The sequence below is a fragment of the Toxotes jaculatrix genome, chromosome 9 (assembly GCF_017976425.1).
Source record: "Toxotes jaculatrix isolate fToxJac2 chromosome 9, fToxJac2.pri, whole genome shotgun sequence".
NCBI lineage: Eukaryota > Metazoa > Chordata > Actinopteri > Toxotidae > Toxotes > Toxotes jaculatrix.
This window is the reverse complement of record NC_054402.1, coordinates 27,235,032-27,255,923: the sequence shown is the minus strand read 5'-3', so window position 1 is coordinate 27,255,923 and position 20,892 is coordinate 27,235,032. Positions and strand designations below refer to the sequence as shown.

The window sequence follows — 20,892 nt, the reverse complement described above, 5'->3', positions numbered from 1 at the left end:
TTCATAGCGACTATTTTGGCTTACCATAACATGAAACCCAGAGGTGTAGTAAATAACATTAACATGGCTGCATTATATTCAGGTGAGCCAGTTCCCAGGCTCTCTTATTGTGAGTGGTGGTTCACTCATGAACCATCATTATTAATGGTATTGACAACACTTTTCCTGCTATGGCAGGTTACAGTGTCAGTTGTATCACAAGGGAAAGACGAAAATGTAGCCATTGCATATCACAATTATTATTATAACATCAGGTTTGATTATACTGCATTTCTGCGACAGTACATAATAGATTTATTTGTTTCTCTTGTATTTAAGAGGCTTTCCCAGCCTGTCACTATGGTGTTCTTGTCCAACTCATGGCCAATATAAAAAATCATCTTTATTATGTTTGCCAAAGAAAAGCAAATCAACTTAAGATTCATTATGTTTTTTTTCCCCAGAACTGTCAGCTACATCACAAACCATTCATCAACAAGTGGATCTTGCTGAGTCAGTTGTCATGGAGCTGACTCAGGTGTGATGTGGCTCAAGCTCAGTTTAGAGTCTTATTCACAACAGCTGAACAAACTCAGTTCATTGGAGAAGACCATGCGATGTGATTGAACACTGCAGAAAAGGTAGTAAGTAGACCAAGAGGTTTTTTTGTCAAACTACTTTTTCCATGAATGAACTTTTATCTGAACCTTTATGTTGATTTACAGCTGTCAAACTATTTATATTTAAAAATGTAGAACATAAACCTTAAATTCTAATATATGTTTAGTGTTAACATGAACACAATTTCATAATTTCAACACATCTCTCTTTATGTTTAGTTGTGTGGGTTCCCACTGATTGATGGAGTGGACAACATCACTATGTCTCACAGACTGACGGAGCTGGATGAACAGTTTGAGCTGTTCTTAAAAGAGGTACAGTCTGTACTGGTTACTGTGTTACTGATCATGGATTATCATGTGATCACATAAGAGTTGTGTGAATTGCATGAGTGATATTAATCATTTGTCTGTACACAATAATATGCTTCAATTGAATGAGTGACCATGAAAGCATGTGCATGCATCTGTCCAGTCCACATCAACTCCAACTGTCCTACGAGTTAAAAGAACTGTAAGCCTTAAAAAAAAGAATTATTAGCAGAACTTTACTTAAGATCACTGTTTGTCTGATAGCTGAGTTTCCAAATCTAAGCAGCAGCTGAGCAAAGCTGTGGAGCCGAGAGGACAGCAGCTAGCTATACTGTCTTCACCATGTTGGCAAATATCAGAGATGCCACAATAATGGTCTTTTCAAAGGACAGACATATAAGTGCTTAACATCAGAGATGAAGACAAAGGATTTCATTGTGTAAAAAGCACAGTCTTATCCTGAGGGCATCTCTCTGACTTAAACCTGATTCCCTGTCAGAACCAACAGGCCAACTGTCAAATTAATAGTCCAAATAAATGGGGGGCAGCATATTACCAGAAAGCTGATGGAGTTGATGGATAGCATGGATAAATCTAACCTCAGCTTTAACATGTTGCCAAACCTGCATGGATTAGGGGATAATGATTTCCACACAGGTTTACCTTGCAGTGTGTGAAACAGGTAGGTTGTTTTCTGTGGTTATTGTTAGAGTGACAATGACAGTTTTACACACAGTCAAAGAGAAAGGGACGGACAACATGGACAGGACAAACTGGACACCACAGTTAATCACTAAAACCTCTTGAGATACAAAGCGGTTATTATCAGATGAGAGGGGCCGGGGCTGGCTGGTTAGCTCGCTAACTTCATCTGTTAGTTCATCTGCTTCATCTATTGCTGCTACTATTTGCAGCAAAATACATAGATATCTTTAACATAACATCAAAACTAAACTGTCTTAACATTCTCTTTATAATTTTGGTTAATTATTGTCTAAAGTGAAAAATAAAGGCCAAAGGCTCACTAGGTAATATCTTGACAGAGAGAGAGACCTGCATTAGAATTCCTTTTTTTCTTGCTATAAATACAGTATGTACAGTTTGGATGCAGACATATTGTTATTCTTGTAGGATAACTAAATGTGTAATGTTTGCATCCCTATCTGAAATTAGTGTACTTGCTCTATTTTCTGCCAAAGTTAGAACTTTCCTTTTTTTTTTTCATTGTCTCTTTTCACTGGTTTGATGTGGACGGGATGTTGGAAGAATGTGATGATGATCATGTCCTTCTGTTCCCGAGACATTTAAATCACAATCTGATATTTCATCAGATCTGTTTAAATAGAGCGCACAGTCCCGACAAGAAGATTAACTGAGTTTTTTAATAATTTAATAATTAATGATGTTTGTTTTACTGTGATTGTTGCTTATCCAGTCATGAATATATAATATTATGGAGAATTAGTAAAAATGTGAAGCAGAGTTTTCAGGAGCTATAATACAATACCATCTGTGTAGGTTAAAACATAGCAGAGTCTGAATGTACGCTTCAATATAAGATAGTTAACAACTGAGAGTTAATATATAACTTAAAATGTATTCCTTCCACAAGCAGATGGACATCATTCTTTATTAATACTTAATAAGACAGAATGGGAGACTGATGATAGAGCTGCATTTCTGGGACTGCACTTTCTACTACAGACTACATCCCTCTACATTTCTAATGACACTGATGTGTGTTTGGTATGGTGCTGTGCAGTTACCATTATTTGGATTTGGTGAACATACAAGTGTGATTTTATGCCGTAAGATGTGACTTGCTGCTGGCACCTTTTGGTTGTTTGTAACAAAAACATGTTGATAACTGTTAAGATGTTGACTTTGGCACAATCATTGATGCTTAGAGGTTTTCTGGCCTTTTGTTTCAACCTCAGAATGGGAACGATTAGTTGTTTTAGTTTGCTTCTTCTCTTCTTCTACTTATATTTGGGTTACTTAAATGATGAGTAAACGGTCTATGTATCTGACACATTGAAATAGCACAGCTGTACTTTACCTCACACATCTTCTTTTTTACCAGCGTCTTAACTCAAATACTGAAGTTTATGGTTTAAAAAATAAAGTTTAGATTTAACTTTAGGGCTGTCACTAAGTTACACACAGAGTTAACATTAATCAGTGACAGCTGATGTGACGTACACCTGGTGATGTCATTTTAACCAGCTAAAGCTGAATGTTTTCTACACTGCTTTGCTAATAATAATGATAAAGTGGCTTATGCAGCGCGAAGCTGGATGTCATGAAGGAGGAGCTGCAAGGATCCTGAGTCAGTTGCTCAGGAAAGCTCTTGTACAGTTATCTTCAGTTCAGTCAAAAACATCCACAGAAGTGCCACAGAATTGGTAGTACAGCTCTTCCTGTGCCTTATTATGACTGCTACAACTGTGTGGTACTCAGTTTTGTTGAATACTGACTATTGAAGCGCACTGGGTGGCAGCATGGAGCCATTAGCTTTAGAATGAAAACAAGTGTCTTATTTTGTAGCCATCTCAACATAAACGTGGACCCATAATACTGATGTTTGACGTGATCACTAACTGAAGTCCCCGACCTGTGTTGCATGATTTCTTGCATTGCACTGCTGCCACATGATTGGCTGATAGTTGTGTATTTGTAGTTGTTGATGATAATCTTCGATTTAGTTAGATAAACTGATGTTGTATAACTACATGTCCTCATGTCCTCTAACAAAAACCTTTCTCTAGGACTGCTGGGTTCGGGGAAGTCCTTCAGAAAGTCTTTGAGGAAGTCTCACCCTATTCGCGAGGAGGATGAGGATCCAGGAGACGCTGTTTTGAAGGAAAAAGGGCTAGAAGCAGTTGTTCTCAGCAGCATCAACACAGAGACGGAGGGTGAGACCACAGTGAATAGAAATATGATGCTGGATTGAGCAGCTTGCCTGCATGCTTCATATGAACTAGTGTGTGAGAGAAGAACTATTGTGTGTAAGAGCCTTACAACACGATTCCAAATAGCAAGTCATGGACGTACACAGCGGCCTTATGGGTCTCAGTCTCTCTGCTTGGTGTTCATATCCTGTTTGCACAGCAGACGTTGCACCTTCCATTCCTCATTTATCCTCATGCAGATTGTCAGTTTTTCAGTTCAGAACTATCACAGTTGTGTTTCCACTTGTGCTCTTGTGATATGTGTGTGTGTGTGCAGAATCAGTGATGGTACCAGCAGTGAACATGACCAGCATGGGCTTGGAAACTCTGGATGAAGAAGAAGAGAAAGCAAGTTTTTGTGCACGACTAGAAGCAGGAGCCTCATCAACTATAGATTACTCCAAACTGAACAGAGAGCTGGACTCAACTAGTTCCACCATTGGTACTAACCTCAGGTATGGAAATGGCCTTGGTCTGTTATTACACCCACTAAGAGATAAATTTAGAGGAGTCAGGGTAACAATAACACAATGGAAGAAGTCAGCTGTTTTCCTATCATGCTTCATACTTGAGGCTTGATTATTCATTTTGAATGTGACATTTGTTTCTGTATTCCTCTGTTCATTCCACCAGTGTTTTCTTGTTGCATCTTCATGTTGCCTGCTTTCACAATGTACAGTACACGGTTTCCTCTTTGAAGCTGATTAGCAGAATGAATGGCTTTGTGCACCCATCAGGCTTGCTGTGCAATGTGCTTGTGGTATGAACAGGTTTGGTTATTGACAGATTATTACTGATTGTAATAATCAGTAATAAGTATCATGGAACCATAGGCAAACTATTAATGCAGTTTCAGGTCGGGTTCACCTATAAGTGTCAAAATCTAGGAGTTATTGAACAGTATCTAGAGCGGTAGAAGAGAAGATGGCTAACGACTTCATGTGAGTGAGAACGTCGAGAGTGTGGAGAGTGTGAGAGACAAATGTGGAGTAAACCCACTGTCTGAATCAAAGTGCTGCAGGTTCAGTGTTGGTTGTCAGTGACTGTTACAGCTTATAAGGAGCCGGTTAATGTGACATGTGTTTTCATCTAAATCTAGTGCTGCAGAATTGATGCCTTTGCTGATTCATTTAGCTTAAGACAAAAACTAAAATCATGAGTTGAATAGAACTAACTGTCCACAGTTACCTAAAGTTTTTCTTTGCTTTGGGTAAATAACTTAATCTTTGAACAAGTTAAGCATATTTTATGAATGTCCTCTGTGAATTTACAATAGCTAAACAAATGGAGCAATTAGTATGGTTAATGAGGTGCATGAATATGTTGATAAATCCTTTATAACCCTGTACCTTCTGTAGTTTTAATCCTGTTTGAATGATGCCTTGAATTAACTTTTTACAAGTTCATCAGCCCTTGGCCAATGTGCTAAAAGTTTACATTGAAACTTCACTGGAATAGCATAATTACAGACCCTGTGCTTGCTTATGGAGTATCTAATGTGGTGGCTGGTACTTTGCCCTGTCACTGTAATGTAATGAGGATGGATATCTTCCCCCAGGAAAGCTGAGGAAGCACCAGAGCAGAGTGATAGTGGTCAACAGAAGGCTGGAGGGACAGAGACCGTTAGAACCTCCCCAGGTAAGAGCAGGGAACCACTGGGAAACCTTTTTTTCCCACTCCTCGTCTCTCTGTGTGACTTAATCAGGTCGTTTCTCTCTCAGCTTTGGCAGGCTCTCCACACTACAGTGATGATTTTGAGGATGAGGAGAAACAGCCACAGGAGGAGGTTTGTTGAATGTATAATGATAAAAGTCAGACAGTGGTCTTTGTCATTTAAACAATAATCCAAGTTTGAGCATGAAAATTCCCTTGTGTGAACCCTGTGTGACACAGAGAGATTATAAACCATCTTTATCAAAGATGGTCTCCTTGTAATGAAACTGGTGAAAGCACTTAACATGATAGAAGTACATTTATCTTTGGACTTCACCATGCTGATATTGGCTAGATTGATACAAAGCAAGGGGGGAGTTGTAGGTTTCAGCAGTGAGGATCACTTCCGCATTCAAAAAGCTTCAGTTCCTCGGCTGCCGCTGGGGGCTGGCTCCAGAAGTGAGCAATTCTCCATTGAACCCCATGTTAAAATAGCTAACTTTACAGCCTAAAAAAACATATTTACAGCCTGGTACATTTTTTGTTTTTGGTCTCTATTGATAGTTTCCACCTCCGTGAACACTGTGAGGGGGTGAATTTTTTTATACCACAACCGTTTTAGTGTTATTTAGGCTTAATAAATTGGGGCGTGTTTACGTTGAGTGACAGCCCGTAGACAGGAACTGGCAGTTAGCTCTTTGCTAAAGCATCGGCTGGGCTAGGCGGCTACATCCAGAGGCCTCCGGCTACCTCCAGCGGTTGACAGGGGCTGCAGTGTCCGTGTTTGTTTGCCAATGTTCGGATAGGTTTTTGTGACAATATGGCTTGTTGTAGTGTGGACTGTACTAACCGACCGTCTAAGGAGTTTGTGTTGCCGTTTTTTCGGTAAGTAAATTTCTCACCATTTTACCAGAATGTTTGCACTAATTAGTACCGGAACATTTTGCCGCTGGCTTATGAGCTAATTGCCGATTTATGGTCGCTGCTGATACAGATAGAGGATCGGAGCGGATAATGTTAGGAACACTGCTGCGGTGTGTTCCGTGCTCTCAGAGTCCGTTTATTGCGGGAATACTAGGCTACAATTTTATTTCGTCTCATTTTTCTGTTTAAAAAGGCCGACATTGTATGGACAGAGCAGCTCCGTCAGTAAGCGGCTGCTGTAACTGTTAGTGGATAGTGGGTGGAGGCAGTGGTGAAAACTGGTAAATATTAAACATTTTAATATTTTATTATCATTATCATCATTATTTTATCGTTATCATGAATAATAATGACAACAATAACAACAACTACAATAATAATAATAATAATAACAATAATGTTTTTAACTTTATATATTTTATCAATATGAAATAATGATTATTTCACAGTTAAATAATAGGCTAGAAATAAATTCCCCCCCCCACAACTCCACCAAACCCTGCAGCTCCATCTAAAACCTCTCTATCTGAAACAGTCATGTTTAAAACACAGCAGCAACATTATGATCTCTGTTGTATGCTGTGAGTCGCGGTTACACGGGGTCGAGCTAGTCGGGTCGGACTCGGGGACTGTCGTTTGGTGGATGTAGCTGCGTGTAGCTGCCGCTTAGCTTGTTAGCCTAGCTGATTAGCCTTAGGCTAGCTCTGTTGCTCCGAGCTAAGTGGCCGGGTTCTCTGACCCCGGCTGACCAGTAGAGTAATCGCCTCTTCGCCAAATATGGAAAGTACACTCCCACTCAAATCCAAGATGGCGCAGCTCAAATGCCCATGGTTTGGACTCCCCGAAACCAATGGGTGACGTCTCGGGTGCTACGTCCATGTCTTATACAGTCTATGGTACAAAGCAGAGGTCAGCTCTGAAAACAAATAATCACAGTGTTTTAGTTCAAGTTTTATTTTGAAACATTACAAACTGACATACTAGATTTCTACATGGTTTGCATCTGTTTTTCAGAAGCCTAAGATGTCTCCAATTATTTCCAAAGGTAAGAGAAAAACAACACTACACTTGTTAATTCACCATGGTAATAATAGTAATAGTGACCTCACTACCAACATTGTGTGTATAAACTCATTCAAATGTCAGATTACTATTGATTCAAATTAACTGTATAAATAAACATTATTTTTATTAGAACTTCACAGCTAAACTTATTTGAAGAAGTTAATGTGGACCTATAGCTAGCCATATAATGGAGTATGACTTAAAAGTGGTCACTCGAACTTAATGTTTGTCTCACTTTCTCTGTATGATTTTTTGGATGACACCAATGGAGAGGACAGAAGGAAGGACAGAGCAGGGTCACTGGACAGAGGTAACAAAAAGAAATAGTGTCAAGAGAATAATGTTATTCAGTATAATAATAGGTAGAATAAAATAGGCAGCAGGCAATATAATGAAGTCTTGCAGTCCATTCATTCCATCTATTAGCTGTACCCACTTATACTTGAGTTTTGCGGTGGAGCTTAAGCCTGTCACAGCTGACACCAGGTAAGAGACGAAGGTCAGTCACAGGGCTGACACGGTAGAGGTGGACAACCACTGCACTTGAGTACTCTTGAAGTAGAGTAGATTGCTATGTTACATGAAATTTGCATTCCATTTAAAACAGTGAATATATCAAATGCACAGAAATCAGTCTTTATTAGCAAATCTGCTGGAGCCCTGTTATTAGCCCTATTACTAAGGGAGCCATGCAGAGCAGTGTGGCTCCCTTTACACCACTGGGACTGGGAACCCTGCGGTAATTGCTCAGATTTTTATTGTTATTGATCCAAGCCTGAGGGACTAAGAGCCACACATGTGAAGCATGTAAAAATTATGGAAAAAATTATTTAAGTGAACGACATGAAAAGATCGCTGTGAAAGAGACCTTTGGGTTCTTTGCATAACCACTCTTTGCTTGTGTGTAGCCAGGAAGAAGTGACAGTCATACATCCAGTAATTATTGTTTGAATGACTGTCAGCGTGTAGTGTCAGCCCTTTTAATAGGGGGAGGGGGTCTCTGCCCTTTCTGACACACTTAGGTGTGAGTTTGAATCCTCACCTACACTACCCAAAGAACTGTGGTAATGTAAATAACCCAGATAACCCCAAGAAGCTTAAAGAAAACATAATTTAGGTTGTGTATTGTTTCTCTTAAAACATATTTATATATTTGCTGTTGCAGATTACTTATACATAAATGTCATTTTTTTTAAATATTCTTTCTTATCATGCTGATCCGAGGGGGATTTAATGATCCCGCTGCATCATTTTTGTCTCATCTTGGATTGTCTTTGATAGAGCGCATTAAATTTGTTTCCTGTACAGGCCCCTCATATGTTCAGAGTGGAGGCTCTTCATGAGGCCTACAGACAGATCCATGTTGTGGAGGATTCAGATGACTTTAATCACCACTATTCATCTGTGGAAGAGAAAGGAAGGATCCACAGATCCGTGTCTCCATCCTTCCCTCTTCAACGTGCCACACAGTCTCTTCATCCTTCTTCTACCAATGAATCAGGTCAAACACTGACACCAGCAGTATTTGGGGGAATGGTGGAGTCCCTATCTGTCTGTCTGTATAATTCACTACTCTAACAGCAGGAATGATGCATCTACAAAAGCTGCTTCCCAGTTAAAGCACCAGCTCCCCCAGTTGTAGCATGATTACCTTTTCTAGTTGTTACTTAAACTGTTATTTGAGTTGAAATAGATGTACTTGTTAATTTCAGACTCTTCCTTTGGTCTCGTAAAGCCTGTGTGGAAGCCCATAACAACACTGTGATTTTGGTATGATTGGGGAGAAGGCACAGGTTCAGCATGGTAGATTTTCAGATGTCCAAAGGTCACAGCATTATGGGCCATACTCTTTGAAGGAGGCAGCTTCAGAAAGAGGCCACATCCTCTGTGCTCAGTTTTTTACGTGGCTCACATCAAGACCGGAGTGAACTATGTGGAATAATCATTACGTGTTTGTATTTAGATCTACCCACTGCAGAGGAGCTGATGAGGCCCATCCGCCCAGAGAGGGACCATATCAGAGGGTTCACCCTCCAGCCTATCTGGTTAGTACTAAATCTTTGAGTTATTCAAAATGGCACATCACAAAACATTATTTTGATCATTCACAGGTTGGTCCAGTTTTCACATCAAGTATCTCAGACTGGTGGATTTTCAGATTTGGGGACATTATGCACTTGGTTGAGCCTTTGTCTTTTTGCTTGCAGTGTCTGGATTGTGTTTGTTGTGTGTACCATACAAACTCTTGCAGGTGTCAGCAAGCCTGCACTTTTGCAGGTTGGACCTTCAAGCTTTCAGCTTCAAAGAACCAGAAAAATCATGACTCATGTCAAATCATCAGCAGTCTAATCTGGATAACTCAGTTGTCCACATAAAAAGGGGCCCAGGGCCTTGCTCAGTCTGAAATTCAAATTCAAGATGTATCCAAGACTTTACAGTTTGAAGTCTGTGAATGAGATTTTTTTGGATATAATTTCAGTTTAAGATGAGTTAGAACCAGAAGCTGAAAACACTGGCTAAAGTTCAGTATTTAATTAGCAAGTGACATTAGCAGACTTTCAGGGCACATATTCTGTTTTTCTTCAGGGTGGCCTGCGGGACCTTTAGTATATCTCCTTCTTGCAAAAGCTCTTCCTTTGTAAAAGGAGTCTGACGAATGCACTTGTTGCCATCTCTAAACCCACAGGCAAAAGAAAAGGTCAACATCCTGTACAGACATATAGAAAGAATGTTTTCGGGGTTCAGAATTGGGGGCAAACTGTTTTGGGACACTGTTGAGTGTAGTGCCTCAAAAAAACCCTTTCTTTCAGCTCCAAACCTGAATTTAGTTAAAAGAAAGTTACAACAGTAACACAAGTTTTACTTACAGTGCTGTGGAACTTGACCAAGAGAAAACATGCTGCTCCTTGGAAAGGACTTTCCCAAGTGCAGACAGAGTCACAAGTGAAGCAACCAGGAAAGACTGACCCTGTCGTGGGAATAAAGGGAGCCAAGGAACCGACTAGCCACCCATCCAGCTCCTCAGACCATCCCAACCATGACCTGACATGGAGCATCAGAGAGGAAGTGGACAGGCTGATGGAGGATCACTACAAGTCTTCTTCTTACATGTCGTCTGAGGCTGGCAACGTTAGGAAACAAATGGTGGGACAAAATTCACACTCTTCTCCGTTTCAGCAGATAACATTATGGAAACATAAAATTATATAAATATATATATTAGAAAATTAACCGTTACTTAGAATAGGCTAATTGTGTAGAGCATAAACAGTTCAAATTTATCTAATGTTAGAGTGACATTGGCTGAAAATAGGCTTGGATGCTGCTTAGATACTTAGAAGCTGGACCAACACCAATATGTACCAATGAACTTTTTTTTTTTTTGAAGCAAGAAAACCTTTTTTTCTGTAAAATATTTAATTACAGTATTGTTTAACCATGGTTTAATTACTAATAATAATAATTATGGACATTTTTCCCAGGCCTTCCGTAGCTCCACCATTTCTCACCCTTCTACATCTTCAGTGAAGAAGCCCACAGTGGCCCCTAGGAGAGGCAGAAAAATAGAGGGGAGAACAGCAGCAACTTCCAAGTCATCAGGGACCAGTAGAGCTGCTGCTACAGCCAAAACCCGTTCTCCACAGAGTCCGTCAAAAGCTGAGTCCGCGAAGAGCCAAGAAAAAGATGACTACTCAGGTTATTAGTGACCCTCACACCCAGATCATCAAGTTACCAAAACTGCTCTGATAATTCAAGATGAGGATTTGTCTTATACTGATGATACTGTTATATATTATACCATGATACAGATGCTATACAAAATATTCAACCCCTTTATTTCTTGCACATTTCATTGTTTAATGTTTTGTTCTTGTGCTTTAAAGCTATGCAAAATTCTTTTTATCCTATTTATGTTCAGTTGCCATTGAAGTTTGATTTGGATTTCTGAAGCCCTGCGTGCCTGCAGGAGCCAGTTGTGGAGCTTTGGAGTCAGTGTGTGTGTGTTTTTTTTTTATGTAAAGGCACTGAATGACTTTTGTCTGATTATCTGAGGCAGATGTAAAGGTGAGCAGTGAGCTGGTGGCATCTGTTCAGTCCTTAGTGGCTGTCCTCCAGCAGCAGATAGACACCAGCAGTCACCAGGACACCAGACTGACACACAGTCCTCCGAAGAACAATGTAAGAAAATACTTAAAATATGAAATCCCTGCAAAAATATTGTCAGTGTGCAGATTTAATAACTACATACATGATTTAATGCTAACTCACCACTGGAACGGTTAAAAAAACCCAAACTTTTAGTTTACATAATCAGGACAGTATATACTCAGTATTCTCACCGCTTGGTGATCCATGCAGATGATGTGGAGGATCACTGTTTCTGTTTTTCAGGGTGGGGACACAGTATTTAGAGTGTGACGAGGAGACAGTCTCATCAGAGTTTGCGAGACTGTCGTGATTCATGACAGATTAAAAGTAACCTGTATATATACATTTTAATAACTCCGTTTTTAAAGTGCAAATGCAAAGTAATCAAATGAATTAAATTCATCACTCAGCCCTAACTGTCAGTGTTTGCAGGTGAGATGCCAGCGAACGATCATGTGAACGTTGCTGCGCTACTGAATCCTTCTGAACGATTGCATCGTGTAACAGTATTATGTTACTTCATCTGATACTGGTGTTGATGTCTGACTTGCAGAGGGATGAGGGCAGCTCTTTGGTGGACGAGCTGAGAGTCCAGCTGGCTCAGAAGGAGAGGGAGATACAAATGATGAAAGGAGGAGCAGAGAAGCTCGACTCCCTCAGACAGCAGAACTACCTGCTGCAAAGCAAGGTGCGCAAACATTCACAACACACAAACTTTCAAAACAAAATATGAATCAGCTACTTGTTTGTTTTAAAAATATTCCTTCAATTCATATTGTGTCACATATTGTGTGTTTACCACACTGTGTGATTTAGTGCAGGGGCAGTTGGCTGTAGACTATTTTATTTGCTGTAAGTTGGACTATGAATTATCAACATTCAGAACACCTCATTCTCAGGTTTAGCTGTAGCAGGATCCCCAAGGGTGAATATCCAACAGTGAATGGTTGTAGTGCTGTTGCCACTTTTTCACAATATTTGTCAGCGTTTTAAAGCACAACCACCTGTGAGACTCTCAGTCAAGTATTTTGCCCACTTTGTTGTGTCGTAGATTTATAGAATAGAATTTTAAATGGATAAAACTGCCATTTCTGCCCTTATCTTGAGGGAATGATGAATGTCCTTGAAGAATATCTGTTCCAGAGTGGATGTGACCTGAGACTGGACGTGACTTATGACTCCAGCATATAGTAGTGACCCAAAGCATGCAGCCAAGGCAAAGCTGGAGTTACGGTAGAAGCTGAAAGAGCAACAGATGGTTGAGACTGGAGTTAGGCTCAGGGAGATGTTTTGTGTGATCACTTTAGTGTGGGTGTTACAGACTTTGGTTTGAAACACACACCTGACAGGACATAACAGCTCAACAAAGCTCATAAAAATGCAGGGTTAAGGATTGAGAAACAAGGAAAGGAACGTAAACAAGGTTATAACTAAAGCCCTGATAGTATATGTATATGATAGTAGCTTTGCATCTATTTTCAGCTGTGTTTTGCAGGCACACTGTGCTTCTGCTGCTTGTTGAAAGACAGATTTGCAGATGGTCAGTGCTGAAGAACTCTGAATCAGATACAACAAAAGTGGCCGGTCATCCCTTGTAGTAGCAGTGGTACATCAATATGTAATAAATAAGCTGTGTTGTTGGTTTTTTCTTTTTTTGACTCCTCAGCTACGAAGTGCAGAAGGAACCAGTCAGAGGAGGAGATGGGCTGAGGCCACAGACAGATACATAAAGAAAAGGTTACCAGCAGGTTTGTCTCCCTGAACTCTCTTACTCTGACTGTCCTCAGTGCTCATGTCTGTCCTTAGAGGACTAGTGTAGGATTTATCGGGATCTACTGGCAGAAATAGAACACAATACTAATATTGGGGTAATAACTTAAAACTATGATTGCAGAACAACCTTGTGACTGAAAGTCTTTTATGAAGCTTCCCACTCTAATTCTCAGCACGGATCAGGGCGACTCCTGTGCGTGTGACGTCGCTGTTTTACAACCCTTAGAATAAAGTCAAAATGATGGTATTTTTTAAACAAGTGTTTAACAGTGGTGAAATTCAAATAGCTGAAAATAGTTTTTGTAGTGTAGGTTATTCAGGCAAATAACTTTCTGGGGTTGTATACAGCATTGTGCAAAAAAAATTTTAGACTTTTAGATTCTTATCCATCATGAAATACCAATACAGTGAGGTGTATGATCAGCAACAAGAACACTCATCATGTTACTATCACATGACTAGATCTCGAGCATTGTCACACACTGAAAGTAAGATTAATGAGACCGTGCTGAGTTTGTGATCACTAAGGAGCTTCCATCATCACAGTAATCAAAGAGTGGTGCGAGTAAAGTAAAAAGCATCCTGATAAACCGAAGCCCGGCAGAACAGGACACAGCTTCGAAGCACCACATACATTTTTTGTTTTCTTCTTTTTCTTCTTGTGTTTTTTTTAATGTTTGCACTGTTATACCACAGTAAAACTAAGGTACTTTACAGGAGAATGAGAAGCTGTACTCGCAGTTGAAGGCTCAGCAGGCAAAGACTAAAGCCAACGAGGAGGCCATGTTTAAGGAAAACCAGAGGCTGCTGAGTGAGCTGGATTTCACAAGGTGGGTTCAGGGTACATTATTGTTTGTACGTGTCAACAAAATAAAAATTTCCATTCAAAATGAACACTGGCCCAATTAGGAAACTTTACACATGGTTTTTAAATGTTTTTATGGTTTTGGTTTACCAGGGAGCAGCTGCGTAAAACCCCAAGGCCTGTGGGAAATATCTGTTTGATGGATCACACTCAACGCATTGCAGACTTGTTAGCTCAAATACATACATTTCAGGTAAGTCCCACTATCACTGAATTACTGTTTGAATGGCAATCTGTTTCAGCCCCATCACTTATCTCTTATAAAAATATGTGTCTGTGTGCAGAGGAATGAGGCTAAGCTGTCTGAGGACATTCACAGACTGAAACAGGAGAAGCAGGCTCTGGAGGTAGACCTGCAGCTGATGAAGAAAGAGAGAGACCTGGCTAAAGCCAAGGCCATCTCCACTTCAGGTAAGACTGGATACAAGACAGGGCTAGAGGTGGAATGACCACTGAAAACTTGGATGTTAAAAGATTAGAAGCAGATCCCAGTTTTTATAAGACCCTTTTTTTTTGTGCACACTGTGTGTGCATAAGTGATCTTTGTACAACGTGTATCCATCCTAAATGTGCCAGGTGATAAGACCTGTGAGATACGTGTATTGGAGGACAAGCACCGAGAGGAAGTGTCGGCCTTGAAGAAGAAGCTGCAGTGGTTTGCTGAGAACCAGGAGCTGCTGGACGGAGACGCTGGCAGACTGAAGGCTGCTACAGCAGAGATAAACCAGCTCAAAGAGCAGGTGAGGCTGAGCAGTCACATGATGTTTATATACTAATTCTCATTTCATTTACCTTCAGGATAAGGTATACAAAGTCTTCATTTCACTGGGTTATCACGTCAGTTCATAGTGTTTATGTGTAGGGTTGGAAAAAAGAATACAGTGGCTTCAGGAAGTAACTTTTTGAACACTTTATTTTGTTGTAGATTGAATTGTACATGAATAAAACTTCCGTTTTTGCCCATCAGTAGACACTCAGTAACCCATAGTGAAAACGTGCTTTTAGAAATTTTGAGAACATGGTCAGGTGCATCCTCTTTGCTTTCATTATCCCCAGGATGAGTCTTGGACTCAGTTGGACTCCCTGAATGGAACTGATTGAACATACTGAAGTACTTCAGTTATGATTAATTATTTTTTTCAAATAGCTGTATGACAATTGTTAGAAAGCTTCAGCACCCCCGTGTGCGATCACGTGATGCGACGTTGACGTCATCGCGCGACGTCCCTGTTCTGCCGCGACAAGGACGCGCATAATCCGAGGGCAGTGTACTTCGATAGTTAATAGTCAGTCTATAACGCACATAATCCTGATAGTACCTGCAGTTCCAGCCGCTGATGTTTCCAGTTTCAAGTCGCTGATGAAACGTGAGTGTTGCTGTGTCGTATCGTTAAGTTTGTTTACTTATTACCGAGTCGCTATGCTAGTTAGCACTGTGTATTTGTCCGCCGCACGTCGCGGCGTCGTAAGGCTGCATGAAGTTCACTCGTGTATTTACATGTCGGTTCATTTCTATGTGAACAGTAAAGTTATGTGGCGTTATATTGAAAGAGGGAAATGAGAGGAGGTTGTATGTTTGATGTAGAACTTTATTTGAGCCCATGTTAAGTTGTTTATATTTTTTATGTGCTCCTTAGTTGCATTTAATGAGGCGGTATAATGTGTGTGTGTTGATGAATTAGCTGAATGCTGTTTTATTGCTTATTTTAGACTACTGTGATGCTGTGAACATCAAAGAGCAATAAATACAGCTGGAGCACCGTTCCAAATCCTGTACTTCTTTACCTGTGTCCTGACCGACACAACATCTTGTCTGCTGTTGAACATTTGAGTAATCAGCGTACCAGCTTCCTACCTAACAACAATGTAACAGGTAAAAGGGGTTTCTCGTAGTGAGAATCACCACCTGAATCTGCAGCTCCCTCCTGCTTTATGGAGCTTTATGGTGAGTGTCAGTTCATTGTTTAACTGTCTGACCCACAACTCTACTGTTCTGATTCAGTCTCACCGTTCTCGGGCAGCTGTTTTCAGCAGAAGCTGTAAAAAAAACCCACTGTCCCAACACCTGCTCAGCATCAAACAGATACAGTAGAGGCTGAGTTATTGTATCGGTTAAGATTTGCCTTTGGTACCTTAAACCATCTCCCAGAAGGTAAAGGCTCATAGAGTGATTGCAGTGACTGGTGTTCTTTCCTCTCTATAATCTTCACTTTGTACAAGACGTAATGTTTGGTGGAATTAACAGCACCATCAGTGCTCCTCCTCTGCTTGGATGCAAACTGCCTGGGATCCAACACTGGATTAATCTGAGCTCCAAGCAGGGAAACAGTGTATTTTTTAGGTTTGTTTGTTTGTTTGTTTTTTTCCAGAGTGCTGGGACAGTGTGTGTGGGTCCAGTGCCTGCTGAACACAAATGCATTTTGTAGTGTTTTGTCATCACCAGCTGTAAAAGGAGCAGAAACATTGTGCTATCAGCTATAATGTGGAGCTGAAAGACAGTTTACACGTCCTCAGTCTAACCTTGTGTGCTGTGTTGGAGATAACAGGTCGTCCTTATTTCAGGTGGAAAAACTGAAAATGGAGGTGGGCAAAAGAAGCAGCGAGCAGCCCCGAAAGACAAAAGAGAAATCGGTGGAAACAAAGAAGATGCAGGACCTGGAGAGACAGGTTTCTCACAACAAACAAACAAACAAGCCCCTCCTCCCTCACAGGTTTATGTCTCTTCATAGTTTAAAGAGTCTTTCTCTCTTTACCAGGTGAAGGAGCTGGAGAAGATACTAAGACACAGAAACCCAAACTCCCTGCCTGCTCTTATCTACGCCGCAGCTAGTGCTGGAGGCGAGGAGCACGCCGACGCCGCTAAGACGTCTCCGCCCGGCCGCATCACCACTCTGCTGGAGCGGAGGATTCAGCGTCTGGAAGCGGAGCTGGAGAACCGTGATGAAGAGGCCAAACACAGTCTGAGGGCCATGGAACAACGGTTCCACAGAGTGAAGGTACATTTTGTCAACATTGTAATATCTGAGCTGTGATGTAGTAACTTGCCAGTGTTTACTCAACAATTAAAATATTTTAGTGTTATCAAAGCAGCATTTTGTTACACTTATATCTACAGCACAATAGAGTGGGCAAAAGGCGTGGAGGTTTGAAATGAGATAAAATAATAACACAAAAATGAAAAATAAATTCCATGAGAGTCTTTGTGTAGCTGCACTACGAGCAGCAGATCTCAGAGCTGGAGCAGCAGCTGGAGCAGAAACAGCAGGTTGAAGCAGCAAACTCAGCACCTGAGACAAAGCCGTGGATGTCACAGGTTCAAACTCTGGAGGAGGAGCTACAGCAGGCGGAGGAAACCCACCAAGAGAAAGAAAAAACCCTTCACAGCCAGTTTGAGTCTCTTTAGCAGCAGCTCGTAAACAAGGTAGGTTAATAAAAACTGTTACAGTAGCTCTAGCACGCTGTTACAGGCTGGTCTGTGGTGTGACAATGAAGGGTTTGTTAAACACAACCTTTAGAGAGAAAAGGTTGAGAGAAATATGACTATAAATATTCTTTTTTTCTGACTTGAATCGGATTAAGCAAAAGCCAAATCTTACCTGCCCGTGCAACCTGATTGTAAACCCCTCCCCCTGCAGGTCCAGCCGAGTCCAAGCCGACACCAGCGTCAAACCGAGGCAGCGTTCGGAGTTCAGATAGAGCGGTTGAACCACGAGCTTGCTGCCAAAACGCGAACCATTCAGGAGCTGAGCCGCACCGTGGAGAGGCTGCAGAAGGAGAGGAGGAGCATGCTGTCCATCCCCAACCCACGAGCAGAAACCCATTCTACAGAGACGAAACGGCAGCCAGGCCCAACAAAGACGCCCTGCTCTGCTACTGCGAGAGAGACATGTGGAGTGGAGGAAACTTTCCCAGCTGCTCAGTATGAGAAGACCTACCAACCCACTGTCTTTGCAGGTGTGGACATTTTGTTATGGTCAGCTTTTACATGCTTCGATGGATACTGTGCCCTGACATTAAAAAGGAAAGGCAGAATGACTAAACAGCTGAATGAGATATAAGATATTTGGATATTTCATTTTAATGTTGTGTCCCTTTGACAGGGAGTCACATCTCTGAGGTTCTGCAGGAGAGCGAGGCTCTGAGGCAGCGCCTGGAGCTGCTGCAGCTGCAGAGTGAGCAGGAGAAGGAGGCGTTAAAGGCTGAGGCTGCGCAAGCCAAGGAGGAGCTCTGCAGGTATGAGCTTCTGTGCGAACACGTAGATGTTTTTCCTGCAGAGCATCAGTGTGAGTGGACATCAGGATATAATGTGGTCTTTTAGGCTGAAGGAGCAATCTGCAGAGCAGCTGTCCTCTATGAAGGCCGAGCACCTCAGGGAGTGAGACCAGCTGCGTATCACCCACGCCCTGGAGCACTCGTCCTCAAAGGTTGCTGAACAGGCCAATCAGCTCAACACTCAGGAGGTACAGCAGAGGATCACTAACCAACCAGGCTCATTTCCACATCATGAAATCCTGAACATGTTTCTGTTGCTTTAAACTTTACATGTACCTGCAGATAATGATGAGACATTTGCAAGACCAACTAAAAGAGCTGCAGGGAACTAAAGAGGCACTGGCAATATCCAGGACCCGAGAGAACGCTTTGCAGAAGCAGGTGAGCAGGAGGTGGAGAGTTGGGGATGGTTCACACAAAAAAACATGTTCTGGCAAAATAAAATCTGTAGACTCCAAGCACCAGATACACATCAGAATGCGCTTATGAAATGACAACACTATGTGCAACATATTTAAATGAAAGTAAAGTAAGAAAAAGAAAATGTGAGGGAATGGGGGAGTTTGAGTGTATTAGCAGCATATTTTAGCAGCTGTAGCACCAGCTGGGAATATTCTTTTCTACAGAGGTCTAAAGTAGAAAGATCGTTCAGAATCAATATTTCCAAACATTTGGTATTTTGGTTTATAGTCTGTAACTCAAAGCTGCAATGTGTTTCCACACCTCTTCACACTTGGACCCAGTGCATTTGCAGATATGGGTGTTCCTGAGGTTTTCAATTCAATTCAATTTTATTTATATAGCTCCTTCCACAATCAAAATTGTCTCAAAGCTCTTTACAGAGACCCAGAGTCTGACCTCAGAGCAAGCACTTAAGGCGACAGTGGCAAGAAAAAACTCCCTGAAGATAGAACAGCTAGGAATGGAGGAGAGGAGGAGAAATGGCAATGGACAATGTTAGAGGGTCAGCATTTAGATTACAGTTAGTGGATAATGTGTGCTCTGTCTCTATTTCAAAATAAGTGTGTATCTGTTGCACTGAATTATCATGTTTCATTAGATCCAAGAGGGAAAAGTTAATTATTTTGGTTTGTATTTTTTTTTCTTATCATTTTAACATGAAGTCACTGTTTCCACCTTGTGTATAGCTGACCAGACTGCTGAAAGAGCTGAAGGAAGCTAAAGAAGCTCAGAGCCCTGAGGTGAAACTCCTTTGTGGCCTGGAGAGGAAGATCCTCAACATGGAGCTCAGACACCAGCACAGAGAGAAGGAGCTGAAGCAGGTACCCAGGCCACAGACCTTTACCTTTACCCTGTAATTGCTTGCTGCTTTATGAAAAGTCATTTTTTAGGTGCTTTTTGGGGTCGTTTTGGAGCTTTTTCTCTACAGAAACTCAACAAGCTATGACACAGAGCTTCCCATAACCTGCCTGGTTTTTCACAGTGTTTTACAAACAGACTGCCATACATTTGCTTATCAAATGAAAATTAAATCCACCAATTTGCTCATCGCTTGCTCCTGGAAATGTCACATGGTGTTGAAAGTACCAAGCCTACTCCCCACCATCTTACCTCAGTAACTGTGCCTGCAGGTGATTAGTGGGTCATGGCAGGTGCTGGAGGCTAATCAGCAGTCAGAGGTGGAGCACTGGAAGCATCTGGCTCAGGAAAAGAGCAGAGAGCTGGAGGCTTTCCGTGTGGAGCTCGATTCCATCCTGGACATTGTGAGACACCTTCAAAGACAAGGAGTGGTGTTTCCCACTCCTGACCCCCCACCCCCATCACAGCCCTCCCTCAGTTAGATCTGACTCGTAGAGGCCAGTGAAAACTTGTGCACTGAAGCCAAAGACAACAAAAGCAATACTCAGTGTCTCAGCCTGAGACTTGGTTCAGGTGAAAGGACTCTCCTTTGACAGGCAGTGTCAATGGACATTTCTTTCTGTTCCAGACCAGTTGCAGACTCAACATTAGCAATAATTCATGTTTACATAACAAACAGACATAAGGCTACAAGCTGCAGAAACATTTGAAGCTGTGGCTCCGTAAGGAAAAAAAAACAGATTGTCTTAATACATATACAAAAGCTACTTTTTTATTTAAATTATTGAAACTTATTTAAGGTGTAGTGAAAATAAAGGGTTTTTTTTTTTTCAAGTGTCGTCTAACTATGATTTATTGTATTCAGTTAATCTCAGAACCTCAGTCCTGACAGTGTAAACTGTTTAAGCAGTTTAATCTCCAGATTCCCCTTAATCTTAACGCAGAGGATTTATAACATCAGTGCAGTGATTTAGGACACAGGGAACATTTATTAAACAACTGCATCTTT

General features: G+C 41.2%; 1 pseudogene; it reads left to right on the top strand.

Annotated features, from left to right (window-relative positions):
• Window positions 1–587: 587 nt before the first annotated feature.
• Window positions 588–20,381, top strand: LOC121186786 (annotated as a pseudogene).
• The last annotated feature ends 511 nt before the right edge of the window (window positions 20,382–20,892 follow it).